The sequence below is a fragment of the Rhamphochromis sp. 'chilingali' genome (assembly GCF_963969265.1).
Source record: "Rhamphochromis sp. 'chilingali' genome assembly, chromosome: 6".
In the NCBI taxonomy this organism is placed as follows: domain Eukaryota; kingdom Metazoa; phylum Chordata; class Actinopteri; order Cichliformes; family Cichlidae; genus Rhamphochromis; species Rhamphochromis sp. 'chilingali'.
Genome location: NC_137933.1, coordinates 325,539 through 341,926, shown reverse-complemented (window position 1 = coordinate 341,926; position 16,388 = coordinate 325,539). Strand labels below are relative to the sequence as shown.

The following is a 16,388-nucleotide window of genomic DNA, read 5'->3' as shown; positions in this document are numbered from 1 at the left end:
AGAAAACCCCAACAATCCAATGATCCCCTTTTGAGCAAGCACTGGGCGACAGTGGAGAGGAAAAACTCCCTTTAGGAAGAAACCTCCGGCAGAACCAGGCTCAAGAAGGGACGGCCATCTGCTGCGACCGGTTGGGGGTGGCTGGGCAATCTCAGTCCACGAGGGCCGGGGACACCGGCCCTCGTGGACTGAGAATGCCCAGCCATGATATAGGGAGACAAGATGAAGTATACTTCTAATGGCCTATTTTAGCAGTTAATTTTTAACAATCAACTGGTGGTAATCCATCATCAGAATTGAGGAAAGGTGGTGTTGATGGAGACTCTACAGGAGGATTCACTGGGGAAGCCATACCTGCACTTCTGCCAGGGTGTCTTGGACGTACCTGAATAAATGTAGTTTTCCCTGGAAGTGGACGAGGATTAATCTGAGACGGAGTCTCCTCATAACATCTCCCCATCATGCTTCTATGGTCCAACGATGCCAGAGAGATTGGCCGCACAATTTCTCCTGGAGAGATTGGCCGCACAATTTCTCCTGGAGAGATTGGCCGCACAATTTCTCCTGGAGAGATTGGCCGCACAATTTCTCCTGGAGAGATTGGCCGCACAATTTCTCCTGGAGAGATTGGCCGCACAATTTCTCCTGGAGAGAGTGGCCGCACAATTTCTCCTGGAGAGAGTGGCCGCACAATTTCTCCTGGAGAGAGTGGCCGCACAATTTCTCCTGGAGAGAGTGGCCGCACAATTTCTCCTGGAGAGATTGGCCGGCCAGAACACAAAGGACAGGCAGCATAATCTTTTTGTCTTTGTTGGCCTTTTCGTGGAGGCATGTTGGAGCCCGTGCACAGTGACTCTGAAAAGGCTTAGAAATATTTCCAAATGGATCTCTGGTCGAACGTTTGAAGGCTGTGAACAAACTGATAAATTGCTGCTTCTGACCCCTATTTATAGACTTCAGATCAAAGGCAACATAGTCCTTGTGACATCATCACTCCGTAAGCCAATCAGATTGTCACATGACATTTTAGAATGGGGATGTTTTGTTTTAAATTGTTTTCAAATTTAACTTTAGTGTTTCTTAGTTTAAGACCAGTTGGGCCAACACCCCCCTCCCCCCCGCCCCATTTAGTTGATTCACATATTTATTGCCACAAACATGTGTCAATAATAAATTTTATGATAAATGTTTTTTCATTATCCTACTTTTATAAAAGTAAACATTATTTAAAGCAGCGGTCCCCAACCTTTTTTGCGCCACGGACCGGTTTATACCCGACAATATTTTCACGGACCGGCCTTTAAGGTGTCGCGGATACATACAACAAAATAAAACCAGTACCGGTACCAAAAAACAGATTTATTCATAACACACGTGAAAAGACCAGGAAAACCGAGTTAACGATAAAAACGATAACAAAATAACGCTGAAAACCGATGTGGAGCAGGGAAATTTTACTGCTATTGTTAAATAATTATCATCATTACCATTGCATTAATAATATAATCTTCGGTGGTAAAATTCGGTGGTCTGAGGTGGTCTGACGGGCAGACATGAATTCCAGTAGTCGAAGTGAGTGGGCATAAGCCGGCTTATCCAAAGGTAAGGCACTACCTGTTGAATTATTTCCAAAGTGTGCCAAATTGGACATGATAACATTTAAGTCTACTCACTGAAATTACTGGTGGATGTCTGTTTTGATTTTGATGAAAAATCTCATGCGTAGAAGCAGTAGAGTCTGCTAAGAAGAAAGAAATGAAAGCAGTTAGAGTCTGCTAGGAAAAGTTTAAATACTGGGTTAAAGTCCCGGTTGGTCATTAGGTCAGACCTTTGTTGGTCATTTTGTGGGTTAGAGTCCCCATTGTCCATCAGGGTAGATCTGCCTCAGTTACACTGCAATCTTACCAAGTATATTTGTCTTATTTCAAGTCAAAATATCTAATCACACTTAAAATAAGCCATAATCAGCTAAAGAGTAACGTTTCAGTGAGATATAGGAACTTGTTTTTAGACAGTGCATCTTGGATATCTTGTTAAGTGAAAAACTCTTGAAAACATATTGTTTTGAGTCATATCTCACACGAAACAAGCTTTTTTGGCATTTCATAAACGTTTTAAGCTGCTGTGTTATTTGTAAAAGATTTATCATCTTGTTTCAAGAAATAGACCTAACTTGAATCAGGACATCAAATCTACTTTATTGAGAACTGCAGGTTAATATCATGCCCAACATTACATTATTATGAGTCTTAGTATCTTAAGCACAGTGTATTTATCAGTCAAACCATATCAATGTGACATTGAAAAAGAGGCAAAACACTGAAATTGTTTCCCTCTCAGTTGTGTTGCACTGAACAGATTGCGCCAAAAGTAAAATAAAAAGTAAATAGAACAATTTTTTTGCCAGTCTTTAAAAACCTTATTTCAGCCCACATATTCACAAAAGACTCAAGAATAATGTTTGATGATGTCAGTTAGATCATACTTCACTGGAATGTACTTGCTGTTATTAAAGTTTACATAGTGGTACGCTGTATAATCAACAAGATTTCCAGCATCCACAAAAATATTTCAATGGAATAAAACCATGAACACCAGCAGCAGGAGAAAGAGGCCTGTATCTACATTATTACTCTGGCAGCTCAGTCTCCATACAGACAGGACACGTTGCAGCGTAATTGCAGACAGGTGCGTGGGCCTGAGCTCCGCCCCGGCAGAATGACGAGTGGAAGAAAGCAGCAACACAATAAACATATGTAGCCTTGCGGAGCCGGCCGGGCAGACACCGAGACCGTGACGGAGTGCAAAGATTTTATATGTGACAACACACAAAAAAAACACAACAAAAATCAGAATGTGTTTGTGATTTGGATTTTTATTTAAAGGTGGAAGCTTTTTTCTTTTCTTTTTTTGCCAGATTAGACATTGTGATTCATTTCATTGAAGTATACTTTAGTTTTTTTGTTTTACTTTGATGCTATAATAGATGTGCATCAATTTGCATCATGGCAAAACAACAGTCTCCTCAAGCTGCTTTATACTGTAAGGTGAAAACACTACAGTAAAAGCCAGAAAACCCCAACAATCCAATGATCCCCTTTTGAGCAAGCACTGGGCGACAGTGGAGAGGAAAAACTCCCTTTAGGAAGAAACCTCCGGCAGAACCAGGCTCAAGAAGGGACGGCCATCTGCTGCGACCGGTTGGGGGTGGCTGGGCAATCTCAGTCCACGAGGGCCGGGGACACCGGCCCTCGTGGACTGAGAATGCCCAGCCATGATATAGGGAGACAAGATGAAGTATACTTCTAATGGCCTATTTTAGCAGTTAATTTTTAACAATCAACTGGTGGTAATCCATCATCAGAATTGAGGAAAGGTGGTGTTGATGGAGACTCTACAGGAGGATTCACTGGTACAATTCCTCTTGGAAGTGGCGCTCTTTCTTCTCCAGCCAATTCACTTTGGATATAAATCTTTCCCGTTGCTTTTTTGTGGAGTGCAGTTTCTCTTCGTGCGCCACCTTTTCAGCCAGTGGTGAGGAAAAACTGCCTTTTGACGGGCAGAAACCTCCAGCAGAACCAGGCTCAGGAGGGGACAGTCAACTGCTGGGACTGGTTGGGGGGGGGAGGGTGAAAAAAGATGAAGAAGGTGGAGAATATGTGTTGGGGGGACAGGAGAGGTGCAAAGTAAGATGGGGCACAGGTGGAGGAGGACGAGGCTAAATCATCTGAATAAGCGGCAGAACCAGCCTTTTTTCTTCTTTTTCAGGTATTTTTCCATGAGCTCGTTCTCCAGGATAAGGGTTCTCAACTGATCGTTTGTTTCTGCATTCTGCTGCTCGAGTTGCTGGCATCTTTGCTCCATTTCTTTTAAGGTTGCTTGTTTTTTTCTAAGCTTTTCTTGCTTTTTGTTGTGCATCTCTTCTAACAGCTCGTTTTTTCTCTGGATTTCTTGACTCGTACGCTGCAGGTCTTCATGCATTTTCTCCTGTTGTTGCTTTTGTGCCTGCATTTCAATTATTTGGCTCTTCAAGTCACTGGACTTCAACAACATCTCCTTAATGACCTTTGAGTGTTTTCTCTTCATTCCATCAATCCTACACTGCATCTCTGAACATCGTTTTTCCAGTATTTCCTTTTCTCTTTGCAGTTCAGGAGTTTCATCACAAAGTTCTAGCAATGCTAGATTTCTTCTCTCAAAGTCCTGGATAATACGTTTTTCTTCTTCCTGTTGCTTTTTTTCTTCAAGAAGCTCTTTATTTTTGCGCTTTATTTGACCAAACCTGACTATCAGATTGTTGTACAATTTCCGTGTGGCTTTGAGTTTGTCCTTCATTTGTATTTCCTTTTCTCTTTTCAGTTTAAGTGTTTCCTCATTTTTTTTATTGCAAAATTCTTGCAATTCTAGATGCCTTCTCTCAAAGTCCTGGATAATACGTTTTTCTTCTTCCTGTTGCTTTTTTTCTTCAAGAAGCTCTTTATTTTTGCGCTTTGTTTCACCACACTTGACTTTCAGATCGTTGTACAATTTCTGCATGGCTTTGAGTTTGTCCTGCATTTGTATTTCCTGTTCAGTCTTCTGTTGGTGGATTTTTTCAATTGTTTTCTCCGCTGCATTGAGCTTTCCTCGAAGCACCTGATTCTGTTTCTCAATGTTTTGGAGATCCCACTGTATCTCCTCAATAGTAGCTTTCTTTCCTTGAAGCTGGGCAGATGTTTCTTTTAATTCAGCACTCTGTGTTCCTGATGAAAGAAAACGAGAAAAAATCTCCTCTCGTCCTTCACCAAACTTCACTCCCGAGCCCTCATTGATCATTTTTATATCAGGCTGGCGTTGCTGTTTTTCTTCCAGGTCTTTATTTCGTGCTTCCAGTTGTCTGCACTTTTCCACTAGTTGAAGCTTCTCTTCTTCAATTTGTTTAATTTTGTAATGTAGGTCAGATTTTTCCTTCTGACTTTCCTGTAATGTTCTTAGGACTGATAAGACACCATCCGTGGTAATTTCTCCTGAAGAGATTGGCCGCACAATTTCTCCTGGAGAGATTGGCCGCACAATTTCTCCTGGAGAGATTGGCCGCACAATTTCTCCTGGAGAGATTGGCCGCACAATTTCTCCTGGAGAGATTGGCCGGCCAGAACACAAAGGACAGGCAGCATAATCTTTTTGTCTTTGTTGGCCTTTTCGTGGAGGCATGTTGGAGCCTGTGCACAGTGACTCTGAAAAGGCTTAGAAATATTTCCAAATGGATCTCTGGTCGAACGTTTGAAGGCTGTGAACAAACTGATAAATTGCTGCTTCTGACCCCTATTTATAGACTTCAGATCAAAGGCAACATAGTCCTTGTGACATCATCACTCCGTAAGCCAATCAGATTGTCACATGACATTTTAGAATGGGGATGTTTTGTTTTAAATTGTTTTCAAATTTAACTTTAGTGTTTCTTAGTTTAAGACCAGTTGGGCCAACACTTTCAGGCTGCTCACAAGGTGCAAAATGGCGGTACCTGCTCCACGTCATGGGTTCTATTTATGGACTCACCTGGCAACTTTAGTGATGTCACTGCTGATGTCACTGTTGGTGTGACCTCATGACTCATTCATGCTATCTGAACTGTGGTGTAATTATGAGGTCACAGGGGGACGTGAATTTATTCACAAAGTTGATAGAGAGTTTGGGTCATAACTCAAAGACGCAATGATGCAGTCAAATCATTTGGAATTAAATATCTCTGTCAGTGCGCCCCAGGGTGGCAGTGGCTACAATGTAGCTTGCCGTCACCGGTGTGTGAATGGGTGGATGACTGGATGTGTAAGGTGCTTTGGGGTCCTTAGGGACTAGTAAAGCGCTATACAAATACAGGCCATTTACCATCTGTAAATTACAACATTTAGAGGGTTTTGACATCACAGTCATCTTTCTGACATCACATCCAGTCTCTCTGCTGTGATGTCAAATATCAATGCCAGACTTGCTTCTCTGTTGTGATGTCAAATATCAATGCCAGACTTGCTTCTCTGTTGTGATGTCAAATATCAAGCTGAAGTCTATGTATCACGTGTCTCTCCCATTTTGTAGAATTTGCGACCACAAAGTCTGGGTTCTTTTCTAGGTCAGCTCTTACTCGTTCTGGTAGACCTGCCAGATTCATCTCTCTGTTGTGATGTCAAATATCAATGTTTGACACAATTTCGGACCATCTGCTCAAGCCCAACAATAACAAGCATTGCCCTGGTGATTGAGGATCAGATTGTCCTCAATGACGTCTGTGATTTCCCTAATGCAGTTGCACTTTTTCTTGGACTCATCTATGCACTTAACCTGGACTATCTAAAGGACTTAAGGTACACTTTTGAAGTAATTCAAAAGGTGTTCGTGGGTCTTGGTACTCAGTGCTCTGCCTGGGGTTCATGCTTTAAAGAATAATTTGCTGAAACGGTGGGCAGAAAAGTGTTCGTGATAACAAAATCTGTTCTCATGCTGGTTTTTTTTTTAAGTAACCCAGTGCTATGATTTGACCATGATTTGGTCAATAAAGTCATCTTAAAAGTCACTGCATACACTTCAGTAATTATTTAATTTATTTCTTTTTATATTCATACTAGAAAAAAAAGCAATATCTGACTAATATTTCATATTATCAGTTCCATTGATATCGTACAGATAAAAATATTGGTAACAGCATTGTTTGTTTCTGTGGGTATGTTCTTGGTATCTTAGCAGTTCTTGTCATTACCGCTTGATTATAGTACACCTGAACTATCCAGTGCTGGCTCTGCACTTAGGATGTATCATGATTTAATAGTTAGTTAGTTTTTATTTTCATGTGCTATGAAACAAGTGTGTGTTTCACTTTACATGTTTGAACCTTAGGGGTGACACAGGACTTTGTATTGCTAGAAAAACTTAAAGAAACAGAATAAAACATTTTCCCATCGTAAAGAAAACTCCCTTAAAATATGGACAATAACAAATCTCTGTGTAAAAGAACAGTACCAAAAAAGATGTGTCACAGTTTCTGGATGATCCCCACAGAAAGTACAATTAGTATTTATGTCCCTTTTAAATTTGACCATGTAGTGACTGGCTGGATAACATTTATGTAGAATTTTAAAAGAGACTTCTTTCACCTTATTTATGTAGCCCTGTCTGCAATTATTCGGGCTTGCAGTATAAAGAAAAAGTCTACTGTTATAAAAAGTGGTTAAAATATAAATAGTTGATAAAAGGTTTAAAAATCAAATGCAAGTACAAATGTATTTCATTTACAGTTAAGAGTCCAATAAATAAAAGGGTTTCATGATTTAGAGTTCATTTTCTGTGCACACTAAATATGTTGGGGTGTAACCTAAGCTTATTTACCCATCTAATGTCAGTTATCTCAATATTGTATTGTCATTGGTTGTTGTGCTGACGAGCCAGTCAATGTCACTCTTCTCTGTTATGGGGGCGGGACGAGTGGTAACAGTTTGTGTGAATCTGTGGGAGCGGACACAGAAGCTAAGTCCGAAGAGAGAGATGTCGTAAGGCAAACGTGGTGTGGATTTTGCATCTAAGTGTATCATTGAGGTCGACTACCCGTGGTCCTGATATTACTTATTTGTGATCTGCAAGAGGTAAATGAGACTGTGTGCCTTGACATTTGTACTGTAACTATTCGTTATAGTGATGCTAACTAGCGACTTGCTAATTAGCGCAGCTTACCGCGTTATGTGCTGTGATGCCATGCTGTATGTTTAGCTCTGTGATTTTCAGTCAAAGCATGCTAATGCTAAATCGTTATGTGATAGCATTTGGTATTGTTAGCTCAAGTGTTTTAATATGTTTAGAAGCCGAGGGACGCTCTGAAAGGAGAGGGAGAGAGAGGTTTCTGCCCGGATGGACCCTGCTATTTCCTCGCCCCTGACTGTTTTCTTACCCCTGAATGTCTTCACTACTGGTGAACTAACTGCTAACTGCCCGTTTCTGATTGCCCCACTAACAAACTCATTGGACTTGTGAGTACTAACTGGAACTAAAGTGCACGTATTTTGTTTATTGCTCAGTTTGAGTGAAGCGGCCATCAGTTTTAGGCCTCACCGCACCCGAACTTCGAATCAGGCCTGCAACAAGCACTGTGCTACCGGTGTAGTGTGGACAGGTTAAAGTGTGTGTGTGTTTGTGTGTGGGGGCCCACTGTTACAAATTTAGTTTAAATTGAGTAAGTGTTGTAGTTTTAATCAAAGTTATTATCAAAGGTTGAAATTCATCCCTTTTAAAGGTGTGAGCTGTTGTAACTGAAATAACAGTTGGCACTAAAGAAAGAGGTATTTTGTGTTGATAATCTTTTATTGAAAATCCATGTAGTCACATTTACAGTATTTTTGTTTGTTCATTTGAATTCAATTCATTTTATAAAAGTAACTGTTTATTTTATTCATTTCTTTTTGTCTAAACAAATACCCGGTGAGGGATAAATTTGTGTAAAATACAGTTGTGGTGGTCCTTATTAGTTAAATTAGAGGGTATCAGGTATCATTACTGTTAGATTTGTATTGTTGATTGTCATTTATGCTTAGAAATATTTACTCATATATGCTTAGAAGTGTATATAATCATTGGTGGATTGAAAGGATGTTTCATCCTAAAGTAACAGCTCTGTGTAGCATGAAGGGGGAGTGCGTTCACTCCCTCTACAGAGTGTTCCGGCATAGATTACACACACACACACAGTATTCTTTGTTCACATGTATACCTATGTAAGATGTCATATGTTAATGACCCTATGCATATTCATGTAACCACAATAAAAGGAGTGCTATGGGGAGCCTGGCTGAGAGTCTGATGGAGGCTAGGTGGTGGGACGACACTTGGCTCCAGCCAGATTTCCCTCATGCATGAGTAAACCAGCCTGCTTGTGTCTTGCTTTGCAGTGTAATTATATTGTCTTCAACGTTCCAGCGGATAGGTACAAGCTACAAACCTATCATTAATTGGTCCTTCGATGCCGGAGCCCTGGGATCGCATTCACCGAGGGGGGGGAGAGGCACGCTGAAAGACTGACGTCAGCCAGGAAGTTCCTGTGGATTCGCTGTCTGTCCTTTCTCCTCGATGAATGACGATCGGCGGGATTCGAGGCTACATTACACGCTAAGCAACACCGAGTAAGTTTAAGTCTTTGCCGCTGTGTGCAGCAAAGCACGCATCCACTGTGTGAGGTTGCGTTGAAAGTCTTTATCACTGTGTGCGATAAAGCGCGTGATCACTGCTATGTAAGTCTTTGCCACTGTGTGCGGCAGAGCACGTGGTCACTGTGTGAGACTGCGTTGAGACAATAGGCCTAATTTTTGTTGGTTGTGAGTGAGGATATTTGTTGTTGTTGTTGTTGTGTGAGTGTGTGCGGAGTAGAACACGTGGTCTGCGACACCGACTGTTGTTGTTATCATGGTTTCCTAAGCAGCCAGGAGTGTGTGGAAAAGGCCAGCCCACATCAGCAGCTGTGCTCTGGTGGGTGGCTTTCCCCCCACCCCTTGCTGACACAAAATGTTAACTCTTTAGCTTGCCCTGTTTGACAACAGCCTGTGTGCCAAACCATTGAGGTGGATAGTTGTTAAAAGTAACCTACATTAAGCTTGTGGTTGCTCAAATTCAGTACAATGACATGTGAGGTGAAGTGATATAGGTAAATATTTAAACTCATGAAGTGCATAGAGGCACTTGACCTGTGTGGAAGACTGTCGTCTTATTATGAGCCATTGTTGAGATATAGAGCACATCTGTGAAAACAACTAATATGCTGCAACTACTGTGTGATGTCGCGTTGCAGTTTTGTTTTTGGTTTTTGAGCTGATGAGCAAGCTACACATTATCAGATCAAGAGCTGTCTGAGAACTACTCAAAGAGAGGGGAAACAGAGAGTGTGCAGCGTTTCCATGAGCAGTTTTTCTGCACCTTGACTAGTGTGTGTGTAGCATCAGCATCATGTTTTTGTTTATTTGTTTTGTTGGATTAAAAATAATTAAATAAACTGGTGATCATGCCTATGGATCACCATGGCACATATCTCCAGCCATATGATTTATTTATGCAGAAGAAAAAGTGAGTGTGAATGTGTCTGACATCACAGTGTTTTTGTGCACTGTGCAAAAGTAATTGCCTTTGATTGTGAGTGAGAGCAGTGATTTTGCGGATCACAAGCTATTGTAAAGAAAAAAAAAAAGAGTGAAAAAGAGACAAATTACATTGTAGACGAAGAAAAATAATCATAGGAAAAAGGTTTTGTGTTGATCAGCCAAAAAACAACTACAATGTCATTTTCTGCTTTAAGAAAGGATTGTTCACACAAACACGGACAGAGAGAGAGAGAGAGAGAGAGAGAGAGAGATGTGTGTTGATTAAGCAGTGATGATAATGAACATGTCTTAGTTTGTCACTTTCAGGTGAAAAGCAGACCTGTATCAATTTTCCACATGCAGCGGTCGGACGGAAGAAATTTATAGTTAAACATCATTGGAAACATGCAGGCCAAGTTCTGGCTGACTTATATACAGCGCAATGTGTTTCTCAACCTCACAAACTCACAAGCAAGCTCACTCCTCCCTGAAGAATGCAGCTCCAAAGCAATAACATGGCAGATAAAGAGACAGCATCAAGTCCTGAGCAAAAAGTCTCAGCAAGCAGCAGCAATGTGGACAAACAGCATCAGAGAAGAGCAAACCCATCATCCTGACTGATCGGATGAATGGCACTGTGTTTACAACAAGCTGCAACTTCACTATGCATGTGAAGAAAACTTTTGAGGAGACTGTTGGAGTTTGACATTTGCCACCTGTGGAGTAAAATGGCAAGAAGAGACAGTGGAACACAGGACAAAGCTGAAGGAGAACTGCCGGCTGTGGACTGTTGCAAGTGGGAGAGGACAACAGAGTGAGATGACAACAGAGTGAGAGTAAGTGGAAACACAGAGGAATGCTGTTATTAAATGTGGGAAATCAAAATTTGGGTTAGCAAATCTGGGGAAAAGAAAACTGACTGCTTAAGTTGGAAAATTGTGAAGGAGTCTGAAACAAATAGAAACATACAAAATCACACAAACAAGCAGAACATGAATTAACTTTACTAACAATTCCAAACACAAAATGACTCATGAAGACTCATAGCACATTAGTTAAGAAATGATCAAATAATAGCAGAGAAGTGTGTAGGAAAGGCAGCTTTAAGAACATGCTCTGCTGCATATGCAGCTCCACAGACATGCATTAGACCTGTCTAATTACACAAACCTGCAATGAAAATTAGTTTATCTTTCATCAGTGTTAAAATAGTGTCAATTTAGCAGACACTTGTTATCAAATACTGAATTTATCCTAAAAAAAATTGACTCTCCAAGTTGCAGGACAACAATTTACCCTTTGTGGGAAAAAAAAAAAAAAAAAATCCTGGTTTGATGAATCAGTGATCAGGCAATAAATTTAGTGTTAAAATGGTAAATTGGGAGAAGCTTCCTGCTTGATTGATGCAGCAAGTAATTTACTGTATGAGGGAAATTGTCTTTTGTGATACTATTTTGAACATGCTTTCCTGTTGTCCTGTCAACTTAGTGGGTTAATGGCTGATATGCAAATTAGTTGATCGGTTTTAGATTAATGAAAGGTGACTGAATTCTAGCACGAGTGGATGAGATGTGTTTGAGTGGAAACTCTAAAACACTGAGTTCCCTGCTTTGATGTGCGAGTGAATTCTGTATCTAGATATACAACTCTGAATACGTCAGAACAAACGTCTTTTGTGAAGTGCATGACAGCATGTCACATGTTTTATGATGAAGGGAAAAAGGAAAATTGAATAAAATAGATCTGTGGCCTAAATGAGTGAAGAGCACAGACCTGGTGATTAAACTCATAAGTTAATAAGACATTAGACTGTTGTGTGTTGTGCAGCTGATGGTTGGTTTGGAGTGAATCTAGCTGATGATTCTTCTCCTGTTGTGAAGTTGATGAGGAGCTTGTGTCATGACTTAACAAGGCCTTTTTATTTTGATACTTTCACAGTGCACTGAAAGTTTGGTTTGATAATTTGTTATTTTTCATTTTTTATCTTTTGAACAGGCACTGATTTTGATTGTTTATTTCTTTTCTTTAAGCAGATCTGCACGTCGGGAATTGAAAGTGCTATACGACCGATCGAGAAAGCCACTTATTTGGGACAATTATGTCCCAGCCTAAAAAAAAAAAGGATTCAGCGAGCATTACAGTTCTTCATGTGGTTTGCTCACATGATTTATACCAGGACACCTGGTTGATGTTTTTCCTACTACAGGATTTTTGGGTTTATGTGTGAGGAAAACTGTGTTTACAGGTTATGAGTGGTGATGCTGTTACACTGTGTTTTGGGAAAATGTGACGTTACTTTGATGGTTGATTTTATGGTGTTTTTATGGCACCTCTGGAACCTGTTGACCTGTGTCTGACCTCCATCTGACCACAGTCAATGTGTATTGCTAATGTTTGTTTCTTTGAGAATGCTGTGGAAGATTCAGCTGAAACGGACAAGTGACATGAGTAAAACAAATAAGAGATTACGGTATTTATGGAATAGTTTATTATGGGCTCTTTGCTGGCCACTTTGAGCCCATAATAATAATATGTGAGTGGAGTGACTTTGCTTAAGAGAAGTCACCGATTACATTAATGTTAACTGAGCACATGGGATGATCCATGTTTGAGGCGAATTATGGTAATAATAGTGATTTAATGATTTGAGAAAACCTGCACATGACACTTGTCTTGCCCGTGCTGAATGCTTATTACTCTTTTGATATAATTTTTATACGTGTGAAGTTTGATTTTATTTCCAGATTTTGAGTATGCAGGCTCCTGGTGGAGCCAGTTTTTAAGACAGGGATCCAGGTTTGGTGAGTTGACGCATGAGAGTGTCCATGCGTCAAGAGGTGGGGTCCAGAATTAACATTAAACAATGTTTACTATTATTGTTGCAGTGATTTGTGTGATTAGCCGTTTATTTACAAGTATTAAACCTATGCAAGTGGTGCATCCATGTTCAGATGAGGCTTTGATGGCCTATAAGTGAAGTTCACTGAACTAAAGAATGTGGTTTGATGATTGTTGACATGCTCTCCAAATAGAAGTTTTTCTGAAATACAGGTGCAGCAGTGAGAAGCAAGAAACATTCCAGGCATAGCCCAGGCAGTGGTTGAGGTCAAAGGTCAAGCTGGTTGGGGCCCATCATGAGATCAGACCTTGGAGCCACTGCAAAGAGGTCGAGGTCCCAGGAAACCCCAGCACCCCCAAGACAGCACAATAGAGAAATCTCACACTTGGTTGTTTCAGTGGTGAGGGGGGAGTGCTGATTGAGCCCCCGTAGGGTAAGCTCGCACTTCAACCTCCAGCCTCTGATCAACTCTAAGGCAACCAAGTGCGAGGCGTGACGGCTGAATCAGCTGAACCAGGAGGAAGGCGGAGAAGCTGAGTGTTTTGAGACAGGTCCAGCAGGCCCAAAATCAGGACTATGCGTGACGAAAAGGAGTGCCTGAGAGGATCGTCCACAAGATGGGAGCTGAGGCCAGGAGAGAGGCTTCAGGAGGATCAGAGATCATCTTCAGCACAGCAGACATGACACAGAGAGCTGTGCTACTGAGCTTCCAGGAGATTTTAAATAAAATGAAAGATTCAATATTGACGCTGAGGAAGACAGCTAAGGTGTACGACGTGCTCTGCCTTAAACCTTCAGCAGCGTTGGAACATGAAAACTCGAGGGATGAGGAGCGTGCCAAGCTCCATCGACAGCGCAGAAGGAGGTCGAGGATGACATCATGATTCTGTGAAAGCACAGGAACCAGAAGCTATGGTGGTGATGACAGCAGTTTCCTATGAACATCACCTAATGCGGTGCCACTATACTGTACATACGATGACACCCTGAAGGCTGCTGGGATCATAACAGCAGTAAGACAACTGAACCCTGCACCGTTTTCACAGAGGTGTTTCTCTGCAGAGCGTGGACAATGAAGGAGTCATAAATATCCCCCTCACAGGATGAAGGCCTGAAGTGAGGTAATGGGAGGCCATAAAACTAGAGTGCTGAGAGGTCTGCAGCTCTGGAAATAGCTGAGACCCATGTTGACAAACAACAAAACCAACTGGTATGTTTGAATGTTTATTCTACATACATTTGGACTCTGGTCCTATGGACAATGATGGAAACATCTGGAAGAGACATTCATGACGCCCTGCAGAGCTCAAACCACCCTGCAGAGAGACATGTGATTTGCACACCCGCAGGAAGCATCACCAAGCTGAGATGTTTTTGAAAATGTTACTTTCTTATTTTCACTATTAAATTAACAATTTCTTTGTTTGCTCGTAAGATGCAGTTTGCCATGAGATGAGATCAATGAGGACTGGGATAACTGCTAATACATTTGTTAAACTGTGTATTTTTTCAGTAATTTAGGGTGATTTGACATATGCTGAATATAACAATGTTTGCATTGAAACTGTCAGACATGAGGTATTCATAACTGGGAACTTTTCAAGCATAAAGGTCAAAAAGGGGGGAAATGTTAGATTTGTATTGTTGATTGTCATTTATGCTTAGAAATATTTACTCATATATGCTTAGAAGTGTATATAATCATTGGTGGATTGAAAGGATGTTTCATCCTAAAGTAACAGCTCTGTGTAGCATGAAGGGGGAGTGCGTTCACTCCCTCTACAGAGTGTTCCGGCATAGATTACACACACACACAGTATTCTTTGTTCACATGTATACCTATGTAAGATGTCATATGTTAATGACCCTATGCATATTCATGTAACCACAATAAAAGGAGTGCTATGGGGAGCCTGGCTGAGAGTCTGATGGAGGCTAGGTGGTGGGACGACACTTGGCTCCAGCCAGATTTCCCTCATGCATGAGTAAACCAGCCTGCTTGTGTCTTGCTTTGCAGTGTAATTATATTGTCTTCAACGTTCCAGCGGATAGGTACAAGCTACAAACCTATCAATTACTAGTAGCACTACGAACCCAGGCCCAGTCTCATTGTACTACATACTCTAGCTTTACCATAGCTACGTGGGACCTGGGTTACATTTACAATCAAATATTTATGGGGGACCATCCAGACTGTCTTCCACTTGATATCTGTTTGCACTATAATATAATATAATACATCATGTTGCTATTTAATGTTTTTTGTTCGTGTTGCAGCTGCTCTGTGAGCCAAGCTTTCGTTGTCTAAATTCAATGGCAATATATCTCTGCACCACACGATAGCGATAGACACAGTCTGTGCTCTGCTTCCGCCACCAGTCATCTTTAAATCTTTTTTTATTCAATGAAACCTTTATTTAACTGTCTATCTCGCAGCATTACTTAAAAAAATCATATTTAAATACAAAAATTAAATACATGAACGACAGTAGTAGAAAATTGATAAAATAACAGCAAATAAATATATTTACAAATGATAGCAACATCAATGGAATAAAACCATGAACACCAGCAGCAGGAGAAAGAGGCCTGTATCTACATTATTACTCTGGCAGCTCAGTCTCCATACAGACAGGACACGTTGCAGCGTAATTGCAGACAGGTGCGTGGGCCTGAGCTCCGCCCCGGCAGAATGACGAGTGGAAGAAAGCAGCAACACAATAAACATATGTAGCCTTGCGGAGCCGGCCGGGCAGACACCGAGACCGTGACGGAGTGCAAAGATTTTATATGTGACAACACACAAAAAAACACAACAAAAATCAGAATGTGTTTGTGATTTGGATTTTTATTTAAAGGTGGAAGCTTTTTTCTTTTCTTTTTTTGCCAGATTAGACATTGTGATTCATTTCATTGAAGTATACTTTAGTTTTTTTGTTTTACTTTGATGCTATAATAGATGTGCATCAATTTGCATCATGGCAAAACAACAGTCTCCTCAAGCTGCTTTATACTGTAAGGTGAAAACACTACAGTAAAAGCCAGAAAACCCCAACAATCCAATGATCCCCTTTTGAGCAAGCACTGGGCGACAGTGGAGAGGAAAAACTCCCTTTAGGAAGAAACCTCCGGCAGAACCAGGCTCAAGAAGGGACGGCCATCTGCTGCGACCGGTTGGGGGTGGCTGGGCAATCTCAGTCCACGAGGGCCGGGGACACCGGCCCTCGTGGACTGAGAATGCCCAGCCATGATATAGGGAGACAAGATGAAGTATACTTCTAATGGCCTATTTTAGCAGTTAATTTTTAACAATCAACTGGTGGTAATCCATCATCAGAATTGAGGAAAGGTGGTGTTGATGGAGACTCTACAGGAGGATTCACTGGGGAAGCCATACCTGCACTTCTGCCAGGGTGTCTTGGACGTACCTGAATAAATGTAGTTTTCCCTGGAAGTGGACG

General features: G+C 41.1%; 1 long non-coding RNA gene across 1 annotated transcript; it reads left to right on the top strand.

Annotated features, from left to right (window-relative positions):
* The first annotated feature begins 778 nt into the window (after positions 1-778).
* Positions 779-14,921, top strand: LOC308398707. Its single transcript, XR_013972005.1, has 2 exons — positions 779-7,613; positions 7,827-14,921. It is a non-coding gene; the product is annotated as an uncharacterized lncRNA (long non-coding RNA).
* Positions 14,922-16,388: the final 1,467 nt, after the last annotated feature.